The 9,108-nt window shown below is 48.2% G+C and overlaps 1 pseudogene; it reads left to right on the forward strand.

Annotated features, from left to right (window-relative positions):
- Window positions 1-3,016: 3,016 nt before the first annotated feature.
- Window positions 3,017-5,524, forward strand: LOC142854077 (small ribosomal subunit protein uS2 pseudogene; annotated as a pseudogene).
- Window positions 5,525-9,108: the final 3,584 nt, after the last annotated feature.

Raw genomic sequence — 9,108 nt, forward strand, 5'->3', positions numbered from 1 at the left:
GAGACCAACAGTGAATAATTCCTATAGCTTTGGGGAGATGGGGGTCTTTTAACAAGTCCATAATGGATTAATTAAAATGCTGCAGATCCCCAAGTGGCTGCAGCGGCAGAAACGCTGCAGGTTCCCAAGCAGCAGCAGTGAGCAGCCGGTCCTGAGAGCACCCTGTCCCAGGCAGGGATGGCGCAGTTCCCAAGTGGGCCATGAGGGGCAGCAAGTCCCACGAGGAGAGTCAGACAGATGGGCATGCCACAAGACCATGCCTCAGGTCTCCAAAGGCAGCTGGTCCAGGGCAGGGAGCCACGCTGGCCCAGAGACAGAGACATGGATAGGCACGTCATGCAGAGTGAAGTTGGATATTTATTTAGTGGTTATTGAAGGGAAGGGGAGAAAGGGTAAGGGGAGAAGGGCAGAGAGAAACAGAGAGAGACAGGGAGAGGGGTAAGGGGAGAAGTGGGAGAATGGAGCAAGGCAGACTGTCTCTTCCGGGGAGAGACAGAAAAGGGAAGGGACTCAGCCTGGAAGCTGAAGATCAGATTGCCTAGTGGAGTGGGGGAAGGGAGTGGGCGTGGCTTGTCTCTTAAAGAGACAGAACAGACCATTGCAATGAAGGATTTCTAAGGTTCAGGACCCCAATTGGCTGACATTTGTCTAGGGGTGTCCAGGTGAATGTGTGCTGGCAGGTCATCCTATCTACAATTCTGTTGGAGGGTCTGTTCCTGGGTGGTGCCTGGATGGTCTCAGTTTGTGGTCTTTCTTGAGGTCTTTCACCTCAGGGTGAACTACTGAGACTCAGGCCTCTATTGAGCTTGTCCTGGCTGGGTCCTACACTGGAGGTGAGAATGGTTGGAAGAACTTCCTGAGGTGCTCTGTTCTATAAAGCTTAGCGTGGTTGGGTCCTATGCCTGTCAACTCTTGCAGAGACTGCCAGCACAGAGCGGCACCTGAAGCACAAAGAGTCACGAGGTAGACTTCACTGCTGCAGCCTGAACAAGCACAGCAAGCCCAGAGCTTAGAATTTTGTAGTCTGTTTGCTTAACTTTGATTTAAATGACTCTTATTTTTTCCCTCCCTCAGAGCAGGAATAACTCAGTATTAAAGGTCCCTTTTTGGGAAATGTCTTTTGTTTTTCCCTAATCATGAGAATAACTCATTGTTGGTAGTTCCTTCATAGGAGACAGAGGGAGTTTATGAATATTTTGCCTGTGTGCAAGTTGGATCCCCTGGAACTGGGGCCACAAGTGATTATGAGTTACCACGTGGTGTAGGCGGATGTTTCTTTCCTGCCTGCCAGTTCCCAAACAGCAAACATGGAGACTTAATATGAATTAAAAATCATTAGTCAAGCCGGGTGGTGGTGGCGCACGCCTTTAATCCCAGCACTCGGGAGGCAGAGGGAGGCGGATCTCTGTGAGTTCGAGACCAGCCTGGTCTACAAGAGCTAGTTCCAGGACAGGCTCCAAAACCACAGAGAAACCCTGTCTCGAAAAACTAAAAATAAATAAATAAATAAATAAAATCATTAGTCAATAGCACATGCTTGTTACTAGCTAACTCGTGCATTTAAACTTACCCATATGTCTTGTCTATGCTTTGCCACGTGGCTTGGTATCTTTTCTCAGTACGGCATGTCCATCTTGCTTCTCTCTGCCCAGAAATAGGTGCCCCCTTTTCACAACTGAGCTCTTCTAATCTGTACCTCTTGTGGCTGAATTCTCTGTTTATTCAATTTAAATCCTAAATAACTAAGAGAATCTCCTCTTTGTATTTTTTTTTTCAGGAGAAATTTGCAATTCCCAACAGGGTAAAATTTTCTGTACCACATTAAGTATTTTTTTCCTAAGGTATCTGTATCAGAAGCAACCAATAAAATTTCATTCACATCATGATATATAATATATTGAAGAAATTATTTACATGTCACTTCCAGTTTTGATTTACAAAACATTGGCATAAGGTTGGGCTACCTAACTTTTTTTTTTTTGTGGGAGGATATTCCAATGATATCATCTTCCTGGCTGGCATTGTTTACAGCAGAAACTGTAAAAGCAAATTTTTCTCTATCCCATTCTTGTAAAGGAACAGTAAACAGCAACCCTGCAAATCAGTAACTACACTAGGCCAATCTTTGGGTAATAAAGAAGGTAAAGGAATCACAGGCCAGGGCTGGAGAGATGGCTCAAAGGTTAAGAGCATTGCCTGCTCTTCCAAAAGTCCTGAGTTCAATTCCCGGCAACCACATGGTGGCTCACAACCATCTGTAATGGGCTCTGGTGCCCTCTTCTGGCCTGCAGGGATACACACAGACAGAATATTGTATACATAATAAATAAATATTAAAAAAAAAAGGAATCACAGGCCACAAAAATCCCATAGGTTGAATTATCTTATTAATAGCTCTCAAATCAGCCATCATTCTTCATTTTCAGATCTTTTTTATTACAAATACAGGAGAATTCCAAGGCTAGTAGTTTCCTCTCTGTGCTTAGCATCTAACTATTTTGTACCAGTTGCTCAAGCAACCATAATTTTTCTTTAGTTATGCAGGCTTTCTAGTCACCATTTTAAATCCAGCCTTGATGTGAAGGTCTGTGCCTAGATCGATTGGAACTTGTTGTGCCATGCTTGGTTGCCATCCCTGGGAGGCCTGCTCTTTTCTGAAAGGAAACAGAGGAGGAGTGGATCTGGGAGAGAGGGGAAGATAGGGGAAGGGACCGGGAGGAGAGGAGGGAGGGGAAACTATAGTCAGAATGTAATACATGAAAGAAGAATAAGTAAGTTTAGAGAGAGATGGCTGGCAGTGGTTGCAGGCACCTGTAACCCAGCACTCAGGACGCAGAGGCAGGTGGATCACTGTGTTCAAGACCAGTCTGGTCTACAGAGTGAGTTCCAGGACAGCCAGGGCTACACAGAGAAACCTTGTCTTGAAAAACCAAAGGGACTTTCCACGCTGCCCCGGGACGGGTCCGTACGGCGTTGTTCTTGATTCCCTATGTAACTTAAAGGAAAACTTAACACAATGTCCAGAGCCCTTGATGTCCTGCAGATGAAGGAGGAGGATGTCCTCAAATTCCCTGCTGCAGGAACCCACTTAGGTGGCACCAACCTGGACTTTCAGATGGAGCAGTTCATCTACAAAAGGAAAAGCGGCGGCATCTACATCACCAACCTGAAGAGGACCTGGGAGAAGCTGCTGCTTGCAGCTTGGGCTATTGTTGCCATCGAGAACCCTGCTGATACCAGCATCATCTCCTTCAGGAGCACTGGGCAGCGAACCGTGCTGAAGTTTGCTGCCGCCACTGGAGCCACTCCGATTGCTGGCCGTCACCCCAGGGACCTTCACTAACCAGATCCAGGCAGCCTTCCGGGAGCCACGGCTTCTAGTGGTGACCACCAATCCCTCACAGAGGCGTCTTATGTGAACCTGCCCACCACTGCCTTGTGTAACACAGACTCACCTCTGCGCTACGTGGACATCGCCTCCCATGCAACAACAAGGGATCTCAGTGGGTCTGTTGTGGTGGATGCTGGCCCGGGAAGTACTCTGCATGCGTGGCACTATCTCCTGTGCGCACCCATGGGAGGTTATGCCTGATCTTTACTTCTAGAGAAGGAAGAGCGGACTGCTGCTGAGAAGGCTGTGAGCAAGGAGGAATTTCAGGGCTCCTGAGTTCACTGCTGCTCAGCCAGAGGTGGCTGACTGGTCTGAGGGTGTGCAGGTGCCCTCGGTACCCATCCGGCAGTTCCCTACTGAAGACTGGAGTGCCCAGCCAGCCACTGAGGATTGGTTAGCAGCTCCTGCAGCACAGGCCACCGAGTAGGTTGGAGCCACCACTGTGGGTCCTGAGCTCCTCTGCAGACACCTGAGCAAAGAGAAAAAGGGGAGAAGGAAAATAAAGTTCCTCCAAGCTGCCAAAAAAAAAAGAAGAAAAGAAAAGAAAAAGAAAAACCAAAGGGGAGCGAGAGAGGAACAGATTATATAATTATTTCAGTGGAAGCAGAAGTAAACTGTAATAACATATAACAACCATTTATGAGCAGATTATTTAAAGATTAGTGCACTGGGAGGCTGGAGAGGTGGCCCCTTGGTTGGCTTAGAGCACTCATTCTTGCAAGGGACTTGGGTTTGGTTCCCAGCACCCCCGTGGTGATCACAGCCAGGTGTGACTCCAGGTCAGGAGCTGTGATCTGGCGCCCTCTGCTGGGGGATTTGTACACCTTGGGAAGGGGTATTGCTGAGATTGGTGTAATAAAATGTTGAGCCAAGAACTAGCTAGGCAGGAGGTATAGGCAGGAATTCAGGGCAGAGAGAGGAAGGAAGGAGGAGATGAATGCAGGACTGTGAAAGAGGCCACGGAGTCACGGAGAGGAAACAGAAGGCAGAAGGCAGAGAGGGGTAATGCCAAGTGACGGAATGTGGATTAATATAAACGGGTTACTTCAGGTTATAAGAGCTGGTTGGGTACAAGCCTAAGATAAAGGCAAAACATTCATAATTAATAAGAAGTCTCCATGTCTTCATTTGGGAGATGGCTGGTGGGACAGAAAAAGACTCATTACTGCCCCCTTCTGGAGCACCAAGGACACAAGGGTTACATAAACATTCATATGGGCAAAATACCCATACACACAAAATAAAAATAAGGTTTAAAAATCATTTTAATTAGTAGAACACATGCTTAGCATGCACAAAACTTGGGGTTCAATCTGAGGAGTCCCAAAAAATGCATAGTTAATATGACTGCTCACAAGGAAAAATCCTAAAAGATGTCATACCCACATTAAAACTAAGGGCATAGCTAGGCGTGGTGGCGCCCACCTTTAATTCTAGCGCTAGGGAGGCAAAGGAGAATGAATCTCTGTGAATTCCAGCCAACCTTGTTGGGTTAGGACAGCCAGAGTTACATAATAGAGAGACCATGTCTCCAAAAAAAGACAGTGAAATATGGAATACTATTTAGAAAAACATACAATACTGAGGAATAAAATGATTATGAAAAGTAAATACTTAAGTCTGTTTTAAAATAAAAGAAACCACAAATATAGATTAGAAAACATCTTAAAACACACACACCTATGACCTCTCCAGATAAGGGTTTTTAACCAGGGTTAAAGTCCCCTGCATGAATTCACTCCTGTGGTGCAGGCCTCAAATCCAATCAAAGAGCGGCTGGTTAACCCAGACCAGCCACACCACCATTGTGCCTGTGGGTGCATCTGGCCAGGCAGCTTGGTACTGCGGCTATGACATTCACCACTGGACGAGTCCACCCATGAGTCTTCTCCCCAGGGGGGACCTGCATGGTAACTTTTGGCTACAAAAGCTAGCCACTAGGAAAGAAATTTCCAGGCCAGTTCCAACTTGGTTTCTCTATTGTGCAACCAAAGTGTGACAGAACACTACAGATCCCCCTGCCTCTGCCTCCAGAGCTCTGAGGTCACAAGCATGCAGCACCGTACTGTTTGGGTAGTGCTGAGGGTCAAAGCCAGGACTCTGGACCTGTCAGGCAAGGAGTCTGCCACCTGAGCGACACCCTCAACTTGTACCCCACCATTCTGAGATCTGCTTGCCTCTGCCTGCCAGGCGCCAGGATTATAGGCGTGTGCCACCATATCTGGGTACCATATTTTAATTAAACTTTGCTCATTGTTATAACCTTAGTTGTGAGAAACAAGATAGCAGCAGGGTCCTCTTTTCACACTTCCTCAGTAGCAACACCGCAGAGTTCTAGTACAATACTACAGCCAGGGTGGAGACATCGATACCGCCAATATGAAGAAGAAGATTTTTCTTTTCGTCATTCCCTGCCCTATGCTGGCTTCAAACTCACCATCATCCTCCTGCCTCAAGCTCCCAAGTGCTGTATAACAGTCATGTGCCACCACATGTAAACATACCGAATATTCTGTACGTGGTCACTCCCTGTGTAACCTTTTACAACTGGCTTTTGTCACTGGGTGTGGTTTTCTGAGGTTGTCGTGCGCATGCGCATCGAGAGTTCTGTTTACTGCTGAGTAGCAAACACGTGGTGATGTGGATTGCTACAGGTTGTGTAACCATCCATTAGCTTCAAGGGCATCCACGCTTGTTTCCTTTCCAGTTTTTTTCCTGTTCCAAATAAAACTCACAAGCATCTCTGCACAGAATTTTGTGTGCGCTGGTCTCAGTTTTAAACGAGGTCCCGAGGCTAAGATGGTATTTATGGCTGCCTTTTTGTGTCTTCCTCCTTTACTTTGTTAATCGCTCACATTTATAGTGTTTGTTACATGTCGGGCCCTGTTCTAAGGACTTTACAGGCCTCATTTGATTCTCACAATTACTATGTCAGGTATGCGTTACTGTCTTCCCCACAGCGCAGATGTGGGAATCACTATGAGAGAGGCACACAGTCAGAGCGCATGGGCGGTCGGCTTTGAGCCGGGGTTACCACCTCACCGTCTGTTCCACAGCCAGACTGCAGTCGGCCCAGGCTCTTTGCTATGGAGGATCCTGGAGGATCTACACGTGTAGATGTTTGTCTCTGCTGCTGTGGCTTTTGTTAACTTTAACTACTGGACACAGTGGTCCAAGGTGCCCTGAGCGTTGCCCGGCACAGTATCCGCCCTCCTCCCTGACCCCTTTACGTAATGGCAACACCATTTCCTCAGAGTCTAAGTCCCTTCATTTAGCATCTGTTCCCCTTTCTACCTGGCAATCCAATGGCTTAAAGAGCTCACAAAGCCAGGCAGCTGTCCCGCTGAGGTATTGATACGAAGCCAGTCTTTTTGGAGGGCTATTCTAGTCTGCTTTCTATTGCTGTGATAAACACCATGGCCAGAAGCAGCTTGGGAAGGATCAAGTCAGATCATGGTCTAGTACTGAGGGAAGCCAAGGCCGGAGCTCAAGCAGGGCCGGAGCGTGGAGAGAGGAACTCGAGCAGAGACCATGGGGGATGCTGCTCCCTGACCTGCTCTCCAGACTCACATTCGGCTAACTTATTCCTCCCAGGATCGCTTGCCCAGGGGTGGAACTGCCCACAGTGATCTGGGCCTTTCCATGTCAACCATTATCAAGAAAATGCCCACAGGCCCATGTGATGAAGGCATTTTCTCAGCTGAGGTTCCCTCTTCCCAGATGACTTGACCAAGAAAACTCCCCATGGCAGTTACCAACCAGTAGGCTCCTGAGTCATGGAGCACGAACCAGGCTGTCATAAATGTAACAAGTCCCCAGAACCCACACAGTAGAAAGAGAGAACCCCCTCCCAAAAGTTGTCCTGTGACTTCCTCATGCACACCACGAGACACACAGGGCCCCCACATGCACACAAAAATAATTTTTAAAAAAATGTAAATTAAAAAAATTAAATCTGTTTAAAATTGTATGTTTTATAACATTTTTGTTATGGTTAAGGAGCTAAATGTGTATTACCAGCCTTCTGGGCTTTTTGTTGTGTGTATGTGTCTTGAGTGTGTGTGTGTGTGTGTCTGCGGACCATGTGCATGCAGTGCCACTTGGACCCCTGGGACTGGAGTTACAGGTGGTGCTGGAACTGAACCTGGGCCCTCTGGAAAAGCAGCCAGTGCCTTAACTGCTGAGCCAGCTCGCTGGCCCCATCATTGGCATCTCATGCTCAGTGAAGCTAAGCACAGACTCAGGGCTGTGACCACACACAGGTCTCCAGTAAGCAATCTCAGAGGATGCAAGTCTTTAATCCCAGCACTCAGGTAGATGAGGATCTCTGTGAGTTCAGGGCCAGCCTGGTTTACATTGGGTCCAGACTAGCCAGAGCTGCACAACGAGACCCTGTCTCAGAAGTAAGTGTGTATGGATGGGTTGGGGGGGTGGAGAAGGGAAGGATGAAGTGGGGAGGGGAGGGCTGGTGGTGTGTGGTGAGGAACCTCCCCCTCCTGCCTCCACCCGGTTATGCAACTTTGAGAATCCTTTGGCTCTCTGGGTTAAGCAGTTAATCCCTGTTTTGGGAGGAGGGATGAATCATTGGGGTTTGTTGATACCAGAAGCCCCCCTAGTGGTTGGCTATTTCTCAAGGAAAGAGCTAGTACTTGCAGAACAGGGCTAGGACTCTGGATCCTCCAGGTTGCCAGAGCAACTGCCCTGGACTTGCTGCCTGGGCCTGGTTTGCTAAACTAAACACTGGATCTGCTGAGTCACTGCCCAGGCAGCAGATGGGACTGAATTTCTGGAAGCAGCCAGAGAGCCTTTCCCGTGCCACTCAGAGGTCACTGCCTCTGCCCCTCAAGTTCTTGGTGGAACCCTGGCAGCTTTGGACCTCGGGGGCTTCTGCAGGGCAATGTCTGCCCCCCACTCACCCCCATCTGCCTTCCCTGTGGCTTCTCCACCCAGAGCAGTCGGCGCGCACTTGTTCCTGCTGCAAGGACGCTGGAGACGCTGACCTCCGCTTCTCTCCAAACACTATTAACAAAAAGGGCTGAATGTACGGGCCTGCCCTCCAAACAGTGACTCCGCAGACCCCAGGGTCAGAGGCTACAACGGGACTGGGTGCCTTAGCGCCAGTGGTGTAGAGAACAGGGACAAGAATCTGAAGCCAAACCAGGAATCAAACCCTGGGCTCTGCTATGTGCCCCTTTTCAGCGGTCACTTCCTTATTTGTAAATTGGACCTAATGGCTTTATGGAATTGTTGGCGATTAAGATGGACCACGTAAAGAGCTGAGAGAAGTTAGAGTCAGTCAGCCTGTGGGTGAGTGGGTGTGGTTCATCCTTCTGTACCACAGGGCTTAGACCAGTGCCCAGGAGGCATTAAATGTTTAACAAATGGTAACTGTTATTACTTCCTAAGTTTTGCCTGCTTGTCCAGGTAGGTCTGTGAGGCTGGAATTCCCACGTTGCTCAGCAGGGCACTTTTCCTTTGGAAGGGCATTGACGAAAGCACCTCCATTGGGCTCCCATTAACTCGTTCACCCGTCCTGAAGAGTGTGCCCTTCCCACCTAGTCTCACCAATGCTGAAGTTTGTTTTGAAGATTTATTTCTTTTTTAATTATGTGTGCTTGTCTGTGTCCCTTTGTGGGTGTGTGTAGATGCCCACAGAGGCCGGAGGCATCTGATTTCTGGAACTAGAATTACAAATAGTTGTGAGCTGGCTGGGGACC

Source organism: Microtus pennsylvanicus, chromosome 7 (assembly GCF_037038515.1).
Source record: "Microtus pennsylvanicus isolate mMicPen1 chromosome 7, mMicPen1.hap1, whole genome shotgun sequence".
In the NCBI taxonomy this organism is placed as follows: domain Eukaryota; kingdom Metazoa; phylum Chordata; class Mammalia; order Rodentia; family Cricetidae; genus Microtus; species Microtus pennsylvanicus.